This window comes from Dermochelys coriacea, chromosome 1 (genome assembly GCF_009764565.3).
Source record: "Dermochelys coriacea isolate rDerCor1 chromosome 1, rDerCor1.pri.v4, whole genome shotgun sequence".
Lineage (NCBI taxonomy): Eukaryota > Metazoa > Chordata > Testudines > Dermochelyidae > Dermochelys > Dermochelys coriacea.
Window position 1 is genome coordinate 304373310 of NC_050068.2, and position 23967 is coordinate 304397276.

The 23967-nt window shown below is 39.5% G+C and overlaps 1 protein-coding gene across 12 annotated transcripts in view; it reads left to right on the top strand.

Annotated features, from left to right (window-relative positions):
* FOXP2 (forkhead box P2) overlaps positions 1 to 23967 on the top strand; it is a 577535-nt gene that overhangs the window by 71007 nt on the left and 482561 nt on the right. For all 12 annotated transcript variants that reach the window (XM_043495240.1, XM_043495195.1, XM_043495179.1 and 9 more), the window contains one exon: positions 7581 to 7711. The gene's annotated coding sequence lies outside the window, so the exon portion shown is untranslated. The remainder of the gene's footprint in view (positions 1 to 7580; positions 7712 to 23967) is intronic.

Sequence of the window (23967 nt, forward strand, 5' to 3'; positions counted from 1 at the left end):
TCACACAAAAGCCCAAAAAATCATTTGTCCAACAAATGTATCCTCTAACTTTGAATCGTTTTTATTGTATAATATTAATGTGAACTACAAGGTTCTGGTCCATGAATAGGGCTCTTAGATGCTATGGTGATAGTAATAATAATATTTGGAGAATTTCTCTCATGAATTTGTGTGACTATAATATAGCTATAAAAATATGGAAACATTTTTCAAAAGCACCTAAGTCCCATTTTCAGAAGGGACTTAGGTGCTCAGCAGCCTTTCCATTAGACTTTGGCTTCTAACCTCCGAGGGGTATGTCTATACTGCAGTGGGGAATGCTCTTCCCAGTGCGGGTAGACAGATGTGCTTGTTCTGCTCTAGCTAGTGAAATAAAAATAGCCGTGTGGCCACAGTAGCGTAAACAGTGACTCAGGCTAACTTCCCTAATACATATCCTGAGGGTCAGACAGACTTGCACTCTGGCAGCTTGCGGGAGCTGCTGCCCATGACACCATGACCACGCTGCTATTTTTAGTGTGCTTGCTTGAGGAGAGCTAGCACATCTTTCTACCTGCACTGGGAAGCACACTCGCAGCTGTAGTGTAGACCTACCCTAAATCACTATTAAATAGGGTCTTAAGCTCCTTAGTCACTTCGGTGCTTTTGAAAATTTAACCCGTATCCTCTATAGTTGCGCCACACTGTGCAAAGGAGGGCCATTTAAAATAAAATATGCAGTATAAACAACAATTCAGCAAAAAGGACTAATCACCTAGATTTGACACAAATGAATATCCATTGGCAAATATAATGAAGATAAAATAGGCCCAAACTATCCCTAAAATCCTGGTCAGGGTGTTGGAGAATGGAGAACTCTGTAGTGGGCCTGGCAGGTTGTCTTAACTCTGGCAGACTAAAGTGGAGAGCAAGTTCCAGATTTGAAGACATCACAGGGAGAACACCCTGCCAGCAACTCGCTCTCATTGTTTGCTAGATAGCTTCAGATCAATAGGCACTCTAACATGAGTTTGACAGTGTTTTATGAAAGAGTGGTGATTGCAGGGCCCAAATCTTGAGATTTATAGGTTAAAACTAACATCTTGAATTCTACCTATCTGAAAAATGATCAGCAGCAAGTGTAGTTTGCAGAGCACCAGCTTAATGTTCTCTCAGTGTGCAATTCTACTTGATACTTGACTTGCATTCTACACAAGTTTCATTGGATCGTGTTGAACACCTTTAATGGTGAAATGACAAGCAGAAATAGCTGTCAAGTACTACATAAGAGAGAAGGTTGCACTGTTCTCACTGGGGGTAGATGAAGGAAAGCACACTTAGCCACAGCTGCTATTCTGGGCATCTAGGAGTAGCCTATGATCTTTCTAAGTTACATGGCTGTGTTTCAGATGTTGACCACATTTCTCCAAGCATGGGTGTCAATATATATTCTGCCAGTTCCTCCAGCTGCACATCCTAACAGCCTATGTTGTCTCATTGTTGTCCAGATTAATTTGTAGCCAGTTAGTCTTCATCTAAACACCTAATTCAATGGTGGAGCTGATATCCATGTGATTAAACCACTAAGCCAGGTGATAAATGAATTGAGCATGAAGCTTTGACTATCTTGCCAGCATTTCCCCTCTATTCAATCTCATTAGACCTTAGTCCAAAATTCTGATCCCCTCCCCCCCCCCGGCACCAAACAATTTCAAACAACTGCTGTTTTATTTTAAATTAATCTGCCACAGAAAAGTTTCTTCTTTCTTTCCCCAAAGGTGAAAATTATTCCCGTGTCCCATATCTGATATTACACCTGTCCAAGTCCTAGGATGTGGAAAGATTCAGCCTGCCCCAATGATATTTCTATAGTGAAAAATATTGTAAATGTAAAATCAGATATTTTGGGACCCTATGAAACTAGAAACAGGAGTCATATATCATTGGATAGGGAAGATTCTAGTTTCCTAATGGGACCAATCCATCCCGTCTAGCTGCGAATGAGGCAGAGAAATCAGACTTTAAATTCAGTGAGGTTTTGTGTGTGTGTGGGTAAGCTGTTTTAGATCATCTTTAGGGGAGTTAAGAATGGAATTTATGGTAAGTAAGGTATGTAAGCCTAATAAATGTTATGGACTTTCTAAAACATACCTAAGATACTTTTTCTGTAATATCCTATGTACAAAATACATGGTACTGTGGGATAAAGCGTTTTATCAACACTCATTTGGGATCACCTGCAAAACTCACTTGTGGTTTCATCAGCTGTGGTGAAGGTCATGCTGATAAAACCTTTGCACCACACCACATAATTACGTTTCTACCAAATTAATGGCCATGAAAAACATGTCATGGACTGTGAAATGAGACCTCCTCTGTGAAATCTAGCTATTGGAGGGGCAGGGGAATGGCAGGGCTGGGGGCACCTACCATTCACTGGGCTTCAGTGGCTAGTCCACCGGGCTGGAGAGGGATGGAACTTCCTTTTCCCCTGCATGGCCACTCTCTGGGTGAGATCAGACCAACCTCCAGTTGCAGGAAGCTCCACGGCTGTGCTGCTTTCAGAGTCAGGTCTGAAGACAGCAGCCATGGAGCTTCCTGCAGCCAGGGGAGATTTCCAGAGGTGGAGGGTCTGTCTGATCTCCTGTGTGCTGCTGGGAGCGCCCCTGCCAGGGGCTCCTAACTGCTAGTCCTGGCTGGGCAGGGGCGGGACAGGACTTCCTCTTCTCCTGCATGACTGCTCTTGGGGGGAGATCAGGCCCAACTTCTGGGTACTTCTCCTGGCTGCAGGAAGCTCCATGGCTGCTGCCAGCTCTGAAGGCTCCCAGCAGCATGGGGGAGAAAAGACCTATGTCCACCTCCAGGAATCTCCCCTGGCTGCAGGAAGCTCCGTGACTGCTGCCTTCAGAGCCAAGCTCTGAAGGCAGTGAATAAGTGGGATGGCAATCCCGTGATCCTCCTACATCAGCTTTGAGAACATCCTACCCCCCAACCTCCTTTTGAGTCAGGACCTCCATGTTACAACAGTGTGAAATTTTAGATGTCAACTGCTGAAAACGTGAAATTGACCAATTTTAAAATGCCTCTGGGCGTGAAATGGACCAAAATGGACCATGAATTTGGTAGGGCTCCATACATAATCATGTATGTTTACATATATAGTTAGTATATATACACCCTCTTTACTGTTTGGAAAGGCCTAACTTACTATACATGTGTTCTGGAGATATTTCCCAGCACCTTCTATCCCATAGGTCTCCTGTAAAATTCAGTTGTTTCCTGAGTGGAAGTCAAATTTAAATCAAGTCAAGTGTTTGTACATATAATGGGACAACAAATTTTATCCCTGAAGTAATGTCTTTGACATAGAGTTGCACTAGGGATGATACTGAGCTAATGCATACATAAAGAAAAGGAGTATTTGTGGCACTGTAGAGACTAACAAATTTATTTGAGCATAAGCTTTCGTGAGCTACAGCTCACTTCATCAAATAAATTTGTTAGTCTCTAAGGTGCCACAAGTACTCCTTTTTTTTTTGCAAATACAGACTAACACGGCTGCTACTCTGAAATGCATACATAAAATCAGTTTTTCAGAAAAATGTAATTTTCTAACCTTAAAATGGACACACATGTAGCAAGTAGGCTGGAAAAGATGTATCAGTAATTCCCATTTTACCGATTTGCACTTTGGAGGTTGTTGATCTTCATAGCCGTGATTTCAGTCATGGGTTCAACCAGCAGATCTTGACTATCTCCACTAGCTATCTGGAAGAGGATGAGCCACAAAGCTATAAGGGGGGACCTCAATTTTCTTTCCTGTTGTGAAATGGGGTCATGGTATGGAAAAGGCTAAGAACCAATGATTTAAATAATTGGGAATAAAAGTACACAGTAGACACGTGGTTGTGCACGGTTATACTACCATGCTGCTTCTCTCTTTTTGTTGTTGTGTTGTTGTTGGGGACAATATTTTCCAGTATTTTTATTTTTTTGTATTTCATAGGGTTCATTCTGGGAAATGGTGTAATGCAACATCATGTCCCCTAATTTAATGTACGCAGAGGGCATTTCACCAAACTTTTGTGCAGAGGCGATCTTTGCTGAGATTTCAGCTCTTATACATGCACATTAATTATTTGTATTATAGTAGGGACTAGAGGCTTCAACAGAGATCAGGCTCCTGTTGTGCTAGGTGTTATGGAAACACGTGGTAAAGGACAATCCCTGCCCTAAAAAGGACAGCTGCTGAATAACGGATTTTTGATTCACTGGTAATTCTGGGGAAAAAAAGTTGTTATGTTTTGGGTCAAACCATAATTTTTTTTTAAGTAAATCAAAAAGTAGAAAAAACATCAGGTCAGGTTGAAACAAAATGTTTTGTTTCTTCCTGACTCTCAATTTTTTGTGTTTGATTTTAACAAAAGCAAAAGAGGAATAGCTTCACTCAACAATGGAAGGAACCCCCCCTTATAACCTGGAGGAAGACGAAGAAGCCATTGTCTCCCTTATAACGTTTAGCCCAGTGATTAGGGAACTCACCTGGGATATGGGAGACTGTGGTTCAATTCTCTTCTGTCTGATGTGGAGAAAAGATCTGCACTTGGGTCTCCCACATTGTAGGAGAGTGCCCTGACCACTGGGCTATGGGATGGTATGGGGCAGTTTTCTCACAGTCCCCCTGTTGAAGCTATTCCACTTCTTATGAATAACTGAATATTCATTGGAGCAGCGCCCTGAACTTGGGTCTCTCACATCGTAGGTGAGTGCCTCCCCTGGCTATAGAATCATTCTCATGCTCTTTCCCTGGCTATTCATTGCCAGTCATGTGGCAATTCACAGTTAAGAATAAACTATTTGCCAAAAATATTACTCCCAACTCTACTGAAAAGTTTACATTCTAAATAGACAAGTCTACAAAATTTTGAAGTGGAAACAGAGGAACACGTAGGAGAAGGGACTTGCCTAAAGTCAAAAAGCAGGTCAGTGGTGGAGCCAAGAATGGATCCCCCCCATCTTCTGTCTCCCCATCTGGTACACTGTCCACAGAACCATACTACTTCTCAAATTCAGCTTCTTGACATAAAGGGTAAAACACCATTAACAGTCATTAACAGTCATTAGTTGTAACAGGACGTACTATTTATCTTCTTTTGAAGGTCTCCATCCACTAGAGGAAGTGACTATTACACTGTACAAATTTTGACCCAGTATGTTAAGCTGGCAAAGGAAAAAAATTATCTTTATAAGGCTAAATTCCCCACTGCAATGTGTAGAAAGAACAGTGATAAATATAGATAGGTATAAACTTGTAGGGAGCTTTTAGACTTTTTTTTTTTACACGAAAGTCAGGTGTTATTTCATGGAGTTGCAAGAGGGACTTCTGCAGGTGCATATGGATATCTAAGCAAAGTTTCTTTTTGTTGATATAAGCTTTTTCTTCACATAAAGTAGAGATGTGTTAGATATGGAAACATTCAGCTCACTAGAACAAAGAGGTGTGTTTTTCCATGCACAATGTAATTTGCTTCTGCTGTTATGCAGAATAGTGTGAAGGACCTGGTATATTCCTCTGACAAATCTGGAATATATGGAGAGAATTAATTAACGTGGGTTTTCCTATAAATAACATGCTTTTTATGACAGCAAAAAGTTTTTGTTCCTGATATCAATCATTCACTAAAAGAAAAGGAGTATTTGTGGCACCTTAGAGACTAACAAAATTTGTTAGTCTCTAAGGTGCCACAAGTACTCCTTTTCTTTTTGCGAATACAGACTAACACGGCTGCTACTCTGAAACCAATCATTCACTGTCTTCCAGTTCAAAAGGCTTCCCTGAAGGACTATATATTGATCTGCACATACCCAAAATACAGCAAAAACATTGCTGTATTCTGGAGATTAAAGTGAAAAAGATGCGTTTAACAATAAGAAGAAATATTCAAATACAAAATCACCTGCACATCCACCAATGTGATATATGCCATCATGTGCCAGCAATGCCTCTCTGCCACATACATTGGCCAAACTGGACAGTCTCTACGTAAAAGAATAAAAGGACACAAATCAGACATCAAGAATTATAACATTCAAAAACCAGTCGGAGAACACTTTAACCTCCCTGGACACTCAATTACAGACCTAAAAGTCGCAATTATTCAAGAAAAAAACTTCAAAAACAAACTCCAATGAGAAACTGCAGAACTGGAAATAATTTGCAAACTGGACACCATTAAATTAGGCTTGAATAAAGACTGGGGGTGGATGAGTCATTATACAAACTAAAAACAATTATCCCATGCTAATTTCCCCCCTTCTGTTACTCACACCTTCTTGTCAACTGTTTGAAATGGGCCATCCTGATTATCACTACAAAAGATTTTTTTCTCTTGCTGATAATAGCCCACCTTAATCGATTACTCTCGTTAGCGTTGGTATGGCAACCCCCATTTTTTCATGTTCTCTGTGTGTGTGTGTGTGTGTGTGTATATATCTATATCTTCCTACTATATTTTCCACTGCATGCATCTGACTAAGTGGGCTTAGCCCACGAAAGCTTATGCTCAAATAAATTTGTTAGTCTCTAAGGTGCCACGAGTACTCCTTGTTCTTTTTGCTAGTTTTTAAGGTTTGCTTGTCAAGGAAACTTGGGATACACAAAAGCTGACCAGCATTTGGGTAAGAGTTGAACTATATTGGAAATACATTAGGTGAGACCATGGACTCTAAAAGATGAAATCACCTGGGGACTGGAGACAGAGATTAGACTTTGGCCCTCTTTTTCAGCTATGCTTACACGGTTGGCCTGGGAGAATGGAGCCTGGGAAAATGTTGTTACTTTGTTTCCTCATTTTATTATTTTGTGTGGTCCAACTATTTGGATTAGATAGGTTTGCTGCCTGCCTTCTGGGTTCCAAACTAATTGAGTTTGTTAGCATGCCGTAAACTAAACGGCAATGGGATGGAAGGAAAATTTCTATGAAACTCAAAAGAATCAATTGTGTACTTCCAATCTGAAATTACCATTGGCCTGACTCCCTAATGCCCTTCAGCTTGAGTAGTCAGTTACACCAGTGTAAAGTTGGTGTAAAATGCTACCCATTTTGTACCCGTTTTTCATGATGAAAATGATTATATAAGGCATAGCCAACAGAGAACCAGACACTACAGTTTTGTGTAACAGAAGGGGAGCATTAAGAATAACAAGAATATTTATTAGTGATGGGCAACTCTTAATATAGGAGGTTGGTTTGGATGAGCACCAAAACCTGTGTACTTATCTGAGGCTATCTAAACTATTATGAATTTCTTGGTACTGTAAAATGAGAATATATGTTTGGCTCCTGAGCTATGTTTAGCTTATAATGAATCCTAACCATGAAGTAGGTGACTGATTTGCATGTTTTTAGATGCTTGATGTAGGAAGATGATGTATAAATCAAACCCCAGCCCCACCAAATATACTATATATGTATATAACTATATATTTTCAGTAAATACACTGAATTATGTTTAAAAGAAATCATTGTAGTCACCTGATATAAGACCCAAAGTGACAGACTTACACCTTTCTCTATTCCTTTCCCCTTGATAACTTAAAGGCTGAAGAAACTTCATCCTTATCTGCTGGAGAAGTGAAAGACGCTCCTTGGAGAAAGAGCCAGTGTAAGCAGAAAGACAAAGACTACTCCTTCCTTAACACAGGGAAGTGAAGAAGGGACCCAAAGGAGATGTAAGTAATTTATAATGTATCTGTGGCTCCGACTGTTTCTAACGTGATATTGTATGCTATGCATGCTACAATACTACTGACTGGTATTTTTAAAAAGTGAAATAGAGCACTGGAAAATGCTATAGTGGTTGCAGAAAATTTGAAAGTGTGTGCCCTTGTGGATGTGACAGTCAGCTCCAGCATATTAGTTTTTTCTCTCCTATAAGTGCTACAATTTTTTGTTTTTGTGAAATTGTGCACCGGCAATAAAAATCAGAAGCATACTTTTTTACCACTTTATAACTTTAAATCTTTGTCTTTTTTTCAAAAAAAGAGAAGAAGCATGTTTTTGTGCTAGTGAATGGTAGTACCAGCCTTGGAGATAAGACGCTGTTGGGCAGTGCGAAGTAAAGGAACACTTCTCTTTTTACTTTGCTGGGGGATCACTGATGCTGAAATCTTAATCTCATTCAGAGCTCTGATGTACTGCCTGGTTAGTAATTTTGGTTATAGATTCCACTGCTTTGTTACTGTTTCCTGTTGAGCATTTCACATTATGGAAAAAGAAGATTTTTTTACAATGTTCATTCTAAATTCCAACCACAATAGGAAATATTCATAAACCAATAGGAAGTAAAGAGATGTCTTTTAACTTCTTGTACTAAAGGTTACGAGGAACACGATGTATTTAAATTATCTATTGCTATTTTTGAAAGTTTTAAAAATGTTATCCTGACATTTGTCTGGCAGCAAGCATTAGACCTGGGTTAGATGATATCACATTAATGCTGTCATTGGAGTAACTGACATGTGCAAAGACAATCTTTCTTTCCCCAGGAAAGTATAGCATAGAGTAAGCTTTTCTGAGTGAGTATCTGCTTTGGAGAGGTGGGAGAAGTAGGAGGAGACAGGGCTTTGCACTCATTTCATTTTGTGCAAATTTTATAATGGTTTTCTCCCCATCTCCCTTCCTCTTTCATTTCATTTACCATCTCAGATAGATTTTGCCTCTGATTTTGGCAGCAATGCTAGTAGCTGTCTGTAAAAGTTATGAGAGCTTAAATTATTATTCATTTTTATTTTGTAAGTGCTGATGATATGCTTGGCACATATAGCATGAAAGCCCATTGAAGTCAGTGAAAAGACTCCCTTTGACTTCAATAGATTTTAGGTTAAGACAATAATTAAAAGGAAATTCAGAAACATAACCTAGATTTAGTTGTTAAAAATGAACACTTTTTTCTTTTGAGTGTGAAAGGGATGGTTTGACTAAATTATTATCCTATATATATAAGAGAAAGAAGTAGGCAAAAATACCCTGGGCCTGATGAATTCACCCTAGGATACTTAAGGAACTAGCCAACGCAAACTTGGAACCATTAGTGATTATCTCCAAGAACTCATGGAGGATGAGTGAGGTCCCAGAAGACTGGAGAAGGGCAAATACAGTACCTGTCTTTAAAAAGGAGAACAAAGAGGACTAGGTGAATTATAGACCAGTCAGCCAAGATATTACACTTAAGAAGGAAAAATCAGATGTATAAAATACAAAATGGGAATCGCTGGCTGGACAGTAGTACTTCAGAAAAGGATCTGGGACATGCAGGGTTGCAAACAGAATATGACCCATAATGTGATCTCATTCAGGCATGTGTTAACAGGAGTGTTTTATATAAGATGCAGGAGGTAATTGTTCCATTCTATTTGGCACCGCTAAGGCCTCAGCTGGAGTACTGTGGCCTGCTTTAGGTGCCATGCTTTAATAAAGAGGTGGACAAATTGGAGAGAGAGTCTAGAGGAGAGCAACAAAAATGATAATAGGTTTAGAAAACAAGACCTATGAGGAAAGGGTAAAAGATGCAGCATGAAGAAAAGGAGTATTTGTGGCACCTTAGAGACTAACAAATTTATTTGAGCATAAGCTTTCGTGAGATGCAGCATGTTTAGTCTTGAGAAAAGATGAGTGAAGGAGACCTGATAACAGTCTTCAAATATATTAAGGGCTGTTATAAAGTGGACTGTGATCAGTTGTTCTCCATGCCCACTGCAGGTAGGACAAAGTGTTATCAGCTTAATCTGCAGTAAGGGAGATTTAGGTTAGATATTAGGAAAAGCCTTCTAACTATAAGGTACTTAAGACTTGGAATAGACTTCCAAGGAAAGTTGTGGAATCCCTGTCACTGGAGGTTTTAAAGGCAGGTTAAATAAACACCTCTCAAGGATGGTGGAAGTATAGTTGGTCCTGCCTCAACATGGACGATGGACTACAATGACCTCTTGAGGTCCCTTCCATCTCTACATTTCTATGATTTTATGAACAAATCATTAATAGGAGCAAGCACTCATCTTAAGAAACAAAGTGTATGATTTTTATTATGAGCAGAGCTGGTAGAAAACCTATTGTTAAAGTTACCTTACACTTTCAACTATAAGACCCTGTTTTCAGTGATAATAACTTTGCCAAACTTTACTTATTCAGGCTGAAGTTCTTCATGTTGAGTGTCTGCCTCAGGCTGAACTGTTTTTTGAAAATTTTAGCAAGAATGGTTCTGCCGTTTCTGACAACTGTTAGGGAAAAATTCATTGTTTTGCCTTTTAAAAAAAGTCTTTCAATTGTTTGCTTTGGGGTGGAGACTTGAAATTTGATCTTGGGTCACCACTGGATCAGGGATGTGCCTTTTGCCATTCCTGTGAAAACCCATCCTAATTTGCCTTAATTATAAGCCTCTGTAAATTGCCATTTGTACATTCCAAGTAGAGGCATGTTAGAGTTTGTCAGCAAGATTTTCAAAACTTTCTTTGTGTTCTGAGGCTGTTGTCATAGATTCATAGATTCTAAGACCAGAAGTGACCATTATGATTGTCTCGTCTGACCTCCTGTGGCCATAGGACTTCCACAAAGTAATTCCTAGAGCAAGTCTGTAGGACCCTAGTCTCATTTGATACATATATTAGAAATTGTATAATGAATGAGGACGGGGAGAAAGGATGGTCTTGTGGTTTAGTAAATGAGTGCCACCCTGCAGAATTGGATTCTATCTCTGTTTCTCCCACAGGCCTTCCTTGTGCTCTGAACCAAGAGTATAAGGGGGTATGCAGACAGTTGCCTCTCCAGTTCCTTCTTACTACTGCAGGGGTCGTGTCAGAATTCTCTATGTCCACAGATACCTCCTTGTTTCTTTGTCTTCTACAGAACCTGTTTAAATACCATGTATTAATCACCCACATGTGGACTACACATAGGAACTAGCACTCGAAGAAGAAATGGAAGTTTCTTACCTGTAACTGGAGATTCTTCTAGATCATAGAATCATAGAATCATAGAATATCAGGGTTGGAAGGGACCCCAGAAGGTCATCTAGTCCAACCCCCTGCTCAAAGCAGGACCAAGTCCCAGTTAAATCATCCTAGCCAGGGCTTTGTCAAGCCTGACCTTAAAAACCTCTAAGGAAGGAGATTCTACCACCTCCCTAGGTAACGCATTCCAGTGTTTCACCACCCTCTTAGTGAAAAAGTTTTTCCTAATATCCAATCTAAACCTCCCCCATTGCAACTTGAGACCATTACTCCTCGTTCTGTCATCTGCTACCATTGAGAACAGTCTAGAGCCATCCTCTTTGAAACCCCCTTTCAGGTAGTTGAAAGCAGCTATCAAATCCCCCCTCATTCTTCTCTTCTGCAGACTAAACAATCCCAGCTCCCTCAGCCTCTCCTCATAAGTCATGTGCTCTAGACCCCTAATCATTTTTGTTGCCCTTCGCTGTACTCTTTCCAATTTATCCACATCCTTCTTGTAGTGTGGGGCCCAAAACTGGACACAGTACTCCAGATGAGGCCTCACCAGTGTCGAATAGAGGGGAACGATCACGTCCCTCGATCTGCTCGCTATGCCCCTACTTATACATCCCAAAATGCCATTGGCCTTCTTGGCAACAAGGGCACACTGCTGACTCATATCCAGCTTCTCGTCCACTGTCACCCCTAGGTCCTTTTCCGCAGAACTGCTGCCGAGCCATTCGGTCCCTAGTCTGTAGCGGTGCATTGGATTCTTCCATCCTAAGTGCAGGACCCTGCACTTATCCTTATTGAACCTCATTAGATTTCTTTTGGCCCAATCTTCCAATTTGTCTAGGTCCTTCTGTATCCTATCCCTCCCCTCCAGCGTATCTACCACTCCTCCCAGTTTAGTATCATCCGCAAATTTGCTGAGAGTGCAATCCACACCATCCTCCAGATCATTTATGAAGATATTGAACAAAACGGGCCCCAGGACCGACCCCTGGGGCACTCCACTTGACACCGGCTGCCAACTAGACATGGAGCCATTGATCACTACCCGTTGAGCCCGACAATCTAGCCAGCTTTCTACCCACCTTATAGTGCATTCATCCAGCCCATACTTCCTTAACTTGCTGACAAGAATGCTGTGGGAGACCGTGTCAAAAGCTTTGCTAAAGTCAAGAAACAATACATCCACTGCTTTCCCTTCATCCACAGAACCAGTAATCTCATCATAAAAGGCGATTAGATTAGTCAGGCATGACCTTCCCTTGGTGAATCCATGCTGACTGTTCCTGATCACTTTCCTCTCCTCTAAGTGCTTCAGGATTGATTCTTTGAGGACCTGCTCCATGATTTTTCCAGGGACTGAGGTGAGGCTGACCGGCCTGTAGTTCCCAGGATCCTCCTTCTTCCCTTTTTTAAAGATGGGCACTACATTAGCCTTTTTCCAGTCATCCGGGACTTCCCCCGTTCGCCACGAGTTTTCAAAGATAATGGCCAAGGGCTCTGCAATCACAGCCGCCAATTCCCTCAGCACTCTCGGGTGCAATTCGTCCGGCCCCATGGACTTGTGCACGTCCAGCTTTTCTAAATAGTCCCTAACCACCTCTATCTCTACAGAGGGCTGGCCATCTCTTCCCCATTTTGTGATGCCCAGCACAGCAGTCTGGGAGCTGACCTTGTTAGTGAAAACAGAGGCAAAAAAAGCATTGAGTACATTAGCTTTTTCCACATCCTCTGTCACTAGCTTGCCTCCCTCATTCAGTAAGGGGCCCACACTTTCCTTGGCTTTCTTCTTGTTGCCAACATACCTGAAGAAACCCTTCTTGTTACTCTTGACATCTCTTGCTAGCTGCAGCTCCAGGTGCGATTTGGCCCTCCTGATATCTTTCCTACATGCCCGAGCAATATTTTTATACTCTTCCCTGGTCATATGTCCAACCTTCCACTTCCACTTCTAGATATGTGGTCCATATCCATTACCCACCCTCCTTCCCCTCTGCTAAATGTCCTTATGATTCATGGTTAGAGAGGAATTGGAGAGATGTTAGTCTGCACTTCCCTTTGTACCATATTTCAGAGCAAGAGGAGGGCAAGTACGCAGGTGCAGACCAAAGGACATTGCTTGCTGAAAATCTATCTCAGCCACATGGTGCACACGCATACCCACATGTGGAATACACAGAAGGTCCACACATCTCAAAGAACCTCCAGTTACTGGTAAGGGACCTCCTGTCACACCGCTTGGTATCGCTGTGGATTCCACTTCAGGGCAGACTGTTTAATAATATTGAAGTTAACCTAGTGCCAGCTATGGCTGTAATGCTAAGGCGTTACAGCAGCTAATTGCACTGCTGATTAATTCACTTGGCTTTTGCCTGTCTCATTATAGAGTTTAAACAGTCCCCTGGGAAACCCCTGTCCCACTTGACACCAAGTAAGTGGACCCCAGTGATATTAGGCTCTTTTCACTGTAATGTCACAAAGTTCCTCTGTTCCAAAATGACCAAACACATGCCACAGGTCAATTCGATTAGATCAATTAGATCTCCCTCATCTATCAAATAAGACAACAATCAGTTTGATACTGTAATAATCATATGTAGGCTTTATTAATGAAATGATAATAAAGCAAACAATATTTACACAATACTAAGAATAATAAAGACACAGACAGAGAAAGACATAAACTTTGGTTACTATCTTATAAAACTTCTGTTCAACATAACAGAATCTTATAGGTTCAGCTTCTCAGGTTTATCCCATCTTTGACGGCTAAGGGTCTTTTACCTAGCAGACAAAGTCCTTGCCTCTTAGGGTCCAGTCTGATTAAAAAGAACTTTGTTTCCTTCCACTTGGCAGCTTTTATCTGAAAATCCTATTAGATGATCGTTCTGACTCCAGGGCTCACAGATGCAAAGATGGTAGTCAGGGGTCCAGGAGGTAATTATTTGGTGAAGTCCACGTGTGTGACTTATCCATGGGACGGAAGCTTCCCCTTCTCCATTGTCCTGTAAACTGATTTCTACCTGCTGTATTGAGAATCGAGGCATTTCCTGTGGACACGTTGCTTTTTAATAGGTATTAAGAGGTATAGCCCTTTTTGTGGGTGAGACTCAGCAATGATTAATGGCTCTTGTTATCAAGGAGTCTGTCCCAGCCATGTGAGATTTATATAACATAAATATACAGATATTATTCTTAACATGAGACATACAGAGATTAGCATGAGTACTATAGTCATCCGTTCACCAGCATTTAGGAAAGTCTAATCACTACATATTTTATTTCAATTTTAACAACTTAATTTTAATAATATTTTCCAGCATTAAACCTGACAAACTCTGAGTTGATACATATGGCTAGAGTTTGCCTAAGTCTCCAGTGCCACACCTTCATTTTCTAGGTCCCATCATGAGACACCCGGAGCCTTATTTGTGGAAGTGCTGTGTCATTTGGAGCTGTGCATTAAACATATATAAATAAGTGCCATGAAATGCCAAGGATTCTGAAATATCAGGCTGTAGTTGTCTCAAGTTGGGTCTCAAGATTAGTAGATATTTCTGACAATTTTTGCCTTAATTTTGTCCTAACTTAGATGGTTTTGAAATTGGAATTTGAAAATTGTACTCTGACACCAAGTCTCGCAAGGTGTTGAGAAGATGAATTCATTAATGTTTGCGAAGGATTCGGGTATTATGGTAAGGAGAGCCATAAAAAACCCATAAGGAAATGAATATTTCTCTCAATCCAGGGTCTGGGTGCTGTGTAATAATTAAGCCACACATTTGATGATGAGGATAAAAAGAAATATTGAATAGCTACCCATTCACTGAGCACTGTCTATCTTAGGCGCTGAATGAGAAAGAGATTTTTATGGAAAAATAGTGTGTGATCATTTAAAGACAGCTTATGCACATGGGGGCTGAGTTTGGATAGCACAGACATTTCATAACTTTTGAGAGCTTGAGTTTGCAACCTTAATATTCTTGTAAAATACAATTGTATGTAGGGTGTCTCTGTACTTTGACAGCTCTTTGGGGGTGCCTTGATGCCAGGTAATAACCTTACTGTATTAATTAAGAAGTAATAATAGCAGTGTATTACTGCACTAATGTATGACAGTGGCCAAAATTTTTGAATGGGTGCTTACGGGAACTGCAGGTACTTAGCACTTTTGAAAATCAGGTCACTTATCTGAATATCTTAAATATGCACTTGGGAGCCTAACTTTCAGCACTGAATTTTGAAAATTTTGTACAGCGTGTGTCCAATTTGAGTGACAGATCATAGTCCGGTATTGCATGTAGGACCTAGTCTAATACCCATTGAATTCAATGGGAGACTTTCCTTTGAGTTCAATAGATGTTGAATTGGACCCATGTAGAGTAAATGATCCTAGAACATTTGACAACTAAATGGCCTAATTGAGTCCTTTTTCACTGAAACACAGGGCCTCTTTGTGTATTGTGAGGTGTTCACTCATGAAGTATTCATTTTTTAGTCCCTTCTGTTTTCAGATGCCTTAACAAGGCCTCTTTCAACAAAATGACTGAGAGTTTACCATGTAAGGTAGGGATATCCTATTTAGATTGCTTTTGACATAGATGCCTTTCTATGAGGCTGTGTTGTAATATAAAGTTATGCTGTCATATATCCCCTGCTCTTTTTGAAATGTGCTTTGGGATTTTTAAATTCCTTTTGGGCAGTGGATCTTGATTTTAGGTTCTCCGGGTATTCAGCTTCACCATTTCTTCCATCTATCATCTATCGCTCCAGTTTACCTTTAGGGTATGAAGCCAAGTCATGGTGTGGGACTTGAATATGTGACCTATCTCAGAGGCAAAAATGTTACCATTGTCATTGACACAGACAATAAAATTTCTCTCATTTGAGTGAATAAACAGAATTCTTTTTGGAACTGATAATTTATTTCCTCATCTGTGTGTGCTGATGGTAATGCATTTTGCATGTTGAAGAAATATTTAATGTTAATCATCAACAAAATGTCCTTTCAAATAGCATTTTAACATTAGTAATGAAGTGAATATTGCTATGAAATGTACTAATTTTGTTTACAGGCCGAGAAATGGTAATACTTTAATTTGTTTTTCTTCATACAATACTTTTTTATAGGAAGGAAAAGGAAATGAATGAGTAAGAAAAATATGCCTTTATTTTAAAGTAGATTTTACATTTTTTGTCCAATATTGTACAGAGCAAAAGATGTTACATTAAAAAAAAATTCTGCTGCTAGTAGCACACTTTTACAAAAAAATTATTTTTGGGCTACATATTTAAATGGAAGTGACTAGACTGCATGTTTGAAAATAAATAAAGAGTAGTTTGACACCTTATTGGGTAATGATTATATAGTGCTTGACTTAAATCAGTGTTTACTAACAGTTACAATTATCATCCAATATTAGATTTTTTCCTGTAATTAAAATGATTGCAAATGTTGCCTTTTTAATGGCAACTACTGTATTTAACTTATGATGATGGCATACAGACTTCATTGTTTTGCTCTTTTGCCAGTTTAAGTTTCTGTAATTCCATGTTGTGTGATCATAATAGGTTTATAAAAGGCTAGAGGGAATGTGTATTAAGCAAGTTTTTGCCTAGAGGTTGTGCGTATTTTGCTTAATACACATTCCCTCTAGCCATAGAGATTGTATGTACATATGACACAATTGTTGTATAATTTTGTAATTCAATATCTTTTATTTATAATTTGCCTGTTTTCATTTATTAAAATTATTAATTTGGACAGCTTGATTTACTCCGATATTGTATTTCTCCATGTAAATGGGCTAATCAGAACATGTGTGTACTATTTTGAGTTTCTCACTTGGAACACAACTCTTGCATGGGGGAATCACAAGCTGTCAACTTCCACCCCAAACCCTACTTCACCTCCAACATTTATAATAGTGTTAAATACTTAAATAAGTGTTTTTAATTTATAAGGGGGGTCGCACTAAGAGACTTCTGTGTGAAAGGAGTCACCAGTACAAAAGTTTGAAAACCACTGGCCTAGGCACACATTTTCCCTTTGCTATAACTTACCATATTTACTGGTATCACTAAAATAACAAGATGCCAATGCAAAGCAAAGCCACAATAAGTTTTTTATTTCAGGAATCTTTGTCCAACCTGAAGTAAGGATTTGCCAAATCCAAACATCCAAAGGAATATTTGGTATTGTTCATTGTCACCTACTCCAAAGCAAACTCAGTCTGTGGGCTATCCTCAAATGAGGGAAATGTCCCCATATTAATAATTCCTAGACAAGAACTTTCTTTTTATTAGCATGCCCTTTGGCACAATAGTGCCTATCAATACTTAGATCTTAGAAGTGGTGAACCATGTGCTACAAACATGATCATAACATTTCCCCAGAAATAATGTTGTGATCATTATCTCAAAGCTTTCTGGCTCAGATGAGGCCCCACCTGGTGTAAATAAATGCAGATCCACTGAAGCTGGCCCTCTGTTTAAAATTGAGTTATTTGATTTTATAGGTTCCCCTGCCCCCTCATTTGGAGAACTTTGTTTGAGTTGATATATAGGGTTGTTTTCCCCCCCACTAGTTTAAGGATGCTCAACTTTGAAAGGCATCATCTGTGCTATCACAACAGCCTGTCAGAGAGAGCCTAGTTTTGAAAATTGTAAAACTCCAGTTCTGCCAAACTGTTTCTCAACAGTGTGTGATGGGTTAGTGTATATACATGTCTTTATCAAATTTCTGTTTTATTAAAGTGTTAGCCAATCCATATGTTACACTATCTCTTTTTTGCTCTCTCCCCCCACCCACATTAATAACCATTAATAGTATCCTGTACAAAATTTTTATTATGCTTATTCTTGCTTACTTATTCTAAATATCCCATAACAGTACAACTCGGCATTTGGCAAAGGCAGATAGGAAAACCAAAAGGCAGATAGAAAATCAAGTTATGTAAGTACAGGTAGGGAATGCCTTCGTGGCCCAACTAGTTTTTAGAATGCTGTGCTTGAAAACAGAGATAAGAGGGTACACCATAACACCTGGAAAAAAAAGGTGATTGGGAAGTTTTAGTCTTGGTTGACATATACAGTGCCTTTTACTTGTGAAGAGGTCTAGTATCAATACAAGTGATTGTGGGGGGGAAGGGGTGGGGGTATATTTTGGACCACACCTTCTGTGTAAGATGAACTGAACATGCTGCGAGAACACGGTTCCTAGAAGGATTGGTGGTGCATTAACTCTTTCTTCCCTGTACCATACTGTTTTGTCTACAGACAATACATTGTCTGAGTGGGGCTATTTGGTCTCTTGAACATTATTAATATCGAATTGCAAGTGTAGTCAAAATCAATTGGCTATACATTTTAATCCATAAATACCTTTTTGAGTGTAAACCGCTCTGTGCCTTCATTGTTGTCTTTTTAGTTTCAGTGTGGACTGAGATTCCAGCGTGTGTTAGCTGAGGGCTAACAATGCAAAACAATCAAGCATAGTTAGTCCACGGGTCTCCCATTCAAATGGAAGCCCCTTAAGTCAATGTGTTATTTGCTGCCCAAGGGACCAGTTCATCCAAGGTGCATATGTAACCAAGCAATTGATCACCGGATGAGAAACTTCAAGCCACAGAGGAGAGTCAGCTCATGAGGGTGGGTGAGACTCAAACTTTATAAAAGGAGGGCTGTCTCACTGGCCAGGTGCAGAGAGAGAGGAGACCAGGATCAGAAGGCAAAGCTGTGCAGGAGAAGGAGGAGAAGAGGGTCCTGGGACCCTGAAAGCATAGGTGCTGGAACTAAGGGTGCTGCAGTACCCCCTGGCTTGAAGTGGTTTCCATTATATACAGGGGTTACAGTTTGGTTCAATGGCTCTCAGCACCCCCACTATACAAATTGTTCCTGTACCCCTCTCTGAAAGCACATTGACCAAAACCCAAAGGGCTCTGAGTTGTAAGGAAACTGAACCAGGGATTTGCATGTAGGATTTTGTTATTTTTCCTTGGATCTGATTATCTCTTGTTCTTTATCTGTGAGTAAAGTGTGATAGGGTTAGTAATTCTTTTGCAAAGTCTGTATTGCCCTGGCTTTCATTGTCACATAGTCCCCAAAGGGGAAAACAATAATTTGGAAGGTACAGAGATTTGGTGGAATTGTGCCAACAGCTAGTGGGGAGGGTTGGGGGAGCTGGCATTAGTTTCAGAGCCTAGGCAATTGGACTATGAAGCTTCATCTCTCAGGGAGGGGTCTGAGGCAGGATTTATGCCCAGAAGTCCAGAACCAGAGACAGTGCTTAGACCATGCTCAGACCCATCAAGCCAAGAGCATTTGGGGCCTTAGATCTATCCACATGTACAGAAATCTGCTCAGTGTCCACCAGGGGAACCTAATTCAGTAGGTAACACAGTAAATAGGGCAGATGTAATGGAGCAGAGATTGCAATATCAGTGGATTCCTTCTGTATGATAAAAATTGCAGGTAAGGAAACCAATTTATTATATATTGAAGCAGTTCCCATCTCTCTGAGTAACAAAGTTTCCAGAGCACTGTCAGCTTGACTCAAAATTTGAAGTCAAATTTCTGTCTGTGCAGAAAGTGAAAGATGTTTTGCCCATTGTTCCAAGTAATAAGAGGCTATTTTACAGAGGCTGACAGTGTCTCAAATACTAGACATTTTACTCCTAAAATTATGTATATACTCATTTATAATCCTTGTTTTTAAGTATAATTCTTACAGGGAAGGGAAGAGACGAGGGAAAACTACTTATCGGTAATTTGCTTTGTTATAGTTGCCTCTTTCTCATCCTACTTAAAGTGGATGGGAAAGTGGATGATTGGCAGTCTAGATTGGGTTGGGACACTAATAGTCTTCCTTCCTTTCTGCTTCCTGATAGGTGGAATCATGTTAGTGTAATGTGAGATAATTTTCCTTCAAGATGGGGGAAAAAAAGGAGAGTATGGCAAACTGAATTATTAGTAAAAATATTCTTGTCTAGGTGGGGTCAGATAAAGAGGCACCTTTTAGAAGATTGGATGTCAAGGCACTTCACAAAAGTAATGATTCTATAGACTGATATCATGCTACGTTTCATTGTAGTGGCCCGGCATTGAGCCAGCAAGGAGCTGGAATATGGTATGGAATATGCATTTTATAACTGAATGGAGTAGTCTTCATATATCAATAAACCTTTTGTAGGATTACTGTCTGTTGATAAACATCTTCAATGTTATGCTCCAGAGTAAGAAATCTTTGAATAGTAGTGAAGGGATTTTTTTTGTGTGGGATCCTTTGGGACGTAAGGTACTACATATCTAATAATAGTATGTTGCACTTCATTAGAGGATTTCAAAGTTCTTTATAAACATTAATGAATTAAGTATAACAATTTAATGAAGTGTGGAGTACCACTAAGACTGCTTAAATCATTAGCTGTGTTGCAGCAGAGGAATAAAATCTCCTTTGCAGTATTTTATGTCACCTGTCTGTGCTAGATGTGAAGAAATCAAAGCACAGAGAAATTAAGTGACTTGGTGAAACACTAACTGCAGAACCTAGGGAACTGATCCAACTTCTGTCAAAGTCAATGGAAAGGCATTAATTTCAGTGGTAGCTGGATCAAACCTCTAGGTATCTTGATTCCTAGTCCCATCCTTTAGCCATAGTATCTCTTTCCATTAACCATGCAAAGAACATGGCCAGTGCTAGAGCTCTCAAGGGCCTGATTTCCTCTCTAGGAAGAATATAGTACTGCTGAGTACTTTCAATAAAAGGAAGTTAATTCTAGATATCCAGATTAATTTTCATGTACCACTCACCACTGTAGAATTTGAAATCTGATATAATTTTATGGACAATAACACAAATTGTTATTTTGCTAATGTAATGCATTTGGTAGATGCATATATATAGCGTAGCATTCTCATATTGTTTTGGATTTGCTATTATGCATATAATTGGACTAAACATCGTATTTGTATGGGGGAATCCATTCTTAAATTCATTTTGATTAGCATTATGGGTTACAAGTAAACACAAACAGCTCTTCAGGGAAAGAACTATTTACAAAGGATGGCAGATACACTAATACCATGGTTAAGAAGTGTAAGAGCAGAAACCATCTGTTTTGTGGAAGCCTAGACTAATTAAATAGTTATCACCAACAATGCTATTTAGGGCTTCTTAAATGTTTCTATATACAGAAAATAGATGGGCTTGATGAGGGAACTGTAAAAAGAGCTTAGTTTTTTAACACTATAGTGTTGGTGTCTTTTAAAGTCTCTCTATTGTAAGTTGTCTCAAATAGCCACCCTACCATTTAAGAGTTATCAGTAATAATTAAAAAATGTTCTTAAATATTGTTTCTGTTCTAGATCACATACTAAGTAAAGTATTTTATAGTGAAATCAGGAAATTGTTTCTCTCTCTCTCCTTTTTCTCTATTAACAAATGCAAAAGTGTGGGTTCTCAGCTGACATAATTTTGGCTAAAATCTTAGTTTTAAATAGAAACTGAGTATGGTTATGCTAATAGACCCTCATTTGTAATTTAAACTGCAGCTGTTAACATTCAATAATGGAGCCATACATCAAGGAGTTTTCTACAAAAACAGAAAAATATTAATTCTTCACCCTCAGATCTGCAAATCCAGACTGATGGGATTTCAGCTCTTCATCTTTTAGCGACAGGCAGTAGCATCAGTGGAATAAAACTTAAATTTTGATCCCCTTTCTCTCCACCTCCTTTCCCCAGTTTTATTCTGACTGAAAGAGAGTGAGGCAGTTTTAGCTGATTTTCTTGTGCAGAGGGGAGAGCCGTGCTATCACCAGGTCTTTTAGGGATAACAACTGCTTTGGTGGAAGAGTTAAATGATGCTCTGATTCCCGAGGTGCATCTACTGCCTTCATTTACGCTGGATATGATGGAAATGATTTCTGAGGTCTTTACTGAGGGCAGAACCTGTCACAGAACTGGAAGCCACTCCAGCCATCCATTGTGAAGAAGAGTAGTTTTATTTTCCAGTTACAGAAGCAGAGGACACTGAACAGATTCTTCCAGATTTTTTTTTTCCATTTTTAATTGATTTTTTTTACAACCAAGGGATTTGAAACAATTCATTACATACATATCTTAGTAGGTTAATCTTGCTAAGCATTCCAGACATGCATACATTAATGTAAAGTCCTACAAAATTTATGAAGAAAAAGATGCCTGCAGGTATTTTAAAGTTGAGAACCTACTGTGTCTTTGTAAAAATTTGGCTTGAGGCCCTACAGCTAAATTCTCCAGTTCCTTAAACTGTCCTTAGGTGAAAGGCTGCTAATAGCTGAAGAGGAGGGGTCTGAGGCTCCATCCCTCCATCTGGTTGTCTGATAAGATCCAGACACAAAATTCACTCCACTTGATTATGCGGATGCAAATAATATTTATATATCTTGCTGCCTTATTTGTGGGTAAAAACAGACAAAATTGTGCCTGCAGTAACAGAGAATATCTGTAAAAATTGGTCTCCGAATGTTGGTTTAAAGGTTGTGTCCTTTTGAAGGATTTCAGGCGGTTTAGGTACTTATGTCACTCTAGGGACTTTGAGTGGTGTAAGGTTTTAAGGCAGGCTAAGTATTCCAGGAAGTTTAAGAGCTTATGGCATCGTAAATATTTAAGATGATTTAAAAGGTTATGTCCTCTTCAGTATTTGAGTTGGATTAAGTGCTTATATTGCCTTAAGGACTTTTCATTTTTTCCCTTAAAAATAACCTAGGAAATTAAATGCAAAAAACTGTGCTAATGCAACATGTAAGTTGCTAAGTTAATAAATGCAGATTCCAACAGCAGTGTTAACTTGGTCCTGTTGCTCATAAAGTACAGGAGAACAATTATTCCTCTTCTCAGACAACAGGAGTGTGCCTAGGTGAGAGGAAAGGTACATCACTCAAGTGATCTCGGGAGGAAAGCTGGAAGGGGGAAGGCTTTATGCCTTTGAAAGAGAGTGAACCAGGAAATGGCTCTTGCCCCATCTTTTGAATAACTTTCCTCAACAGAGGAAGCTGTGGTGTTGTTGTGTGAATGCTGTCCCTGGCCTACACAGAGGCATTTATGTTTATCAGCGCCAGCTATGTTTTCACACCAAGTGAGTGTCTTATATTCTGAGTATAGGCTTTTATTTAGGTGTTTAAAGATGGATTTAGGAGCCTAACTTTAGACACCTAGATTTGAAAATGTAGGACTTAAAGTTCTATCACCAACAGAAAAAGTGCTAAGAACATTAAAATGGCTGGGCTAGGTCAGACCAAAGGTCTATGTAGAGCTGTCTTTCAACAATGGCCAGTATCAGATGCTTCAGAGGGAATGAACAGAACAGGGCAGTTATTGAATGATCTATTCCATCATCCACTCCTAGCTGTCAGAAGTTTAGGATACCCAGAGCAGGTTGCATCCCTGACCATCTTGGCTAATAACCATAGATGGACCTATCCTCCAGGAACTTATCTAATTCTTTTTTGAACCCAGTTATACATTTGGCCTTTAGAACATCCCCTTCCAACTGATTTCAGAGGTTGATTGTGCATTTTGTGAAGATGTACTTCCTTATGTTAGATTTAAACCTGCTGCATATTAATTTCATTGGGTGACTCCTGGTTCTTGTGTTTATGTGAAGAGGGAAATAACACTTCCTTATTCCCTTTCTACACAATATTCAAGATTTTATAGACCTGTATCATAGCCCCTCCTTAGTCATCTCTTTACTAAAATGAACAGTCCTAGTCTTTTTAATCTCTTCTCATATGGAAGTTGTTGCATATTCCTAATAATTTTTGTTGTCCATCTCTACCTTTTCCAATTCTAATGTACCTTTTTTGAGATGGGGCTACCAGAACTGCACACAGTATTCAAAGTGTGGGTGTGCAGGGATTTATATAGTGCCATTATGATATTTTCTGTTATATTACCATTTCCTTTTCCTAATGGTTTCTTTACTTCTGTTAGTTTTTTACTGCTG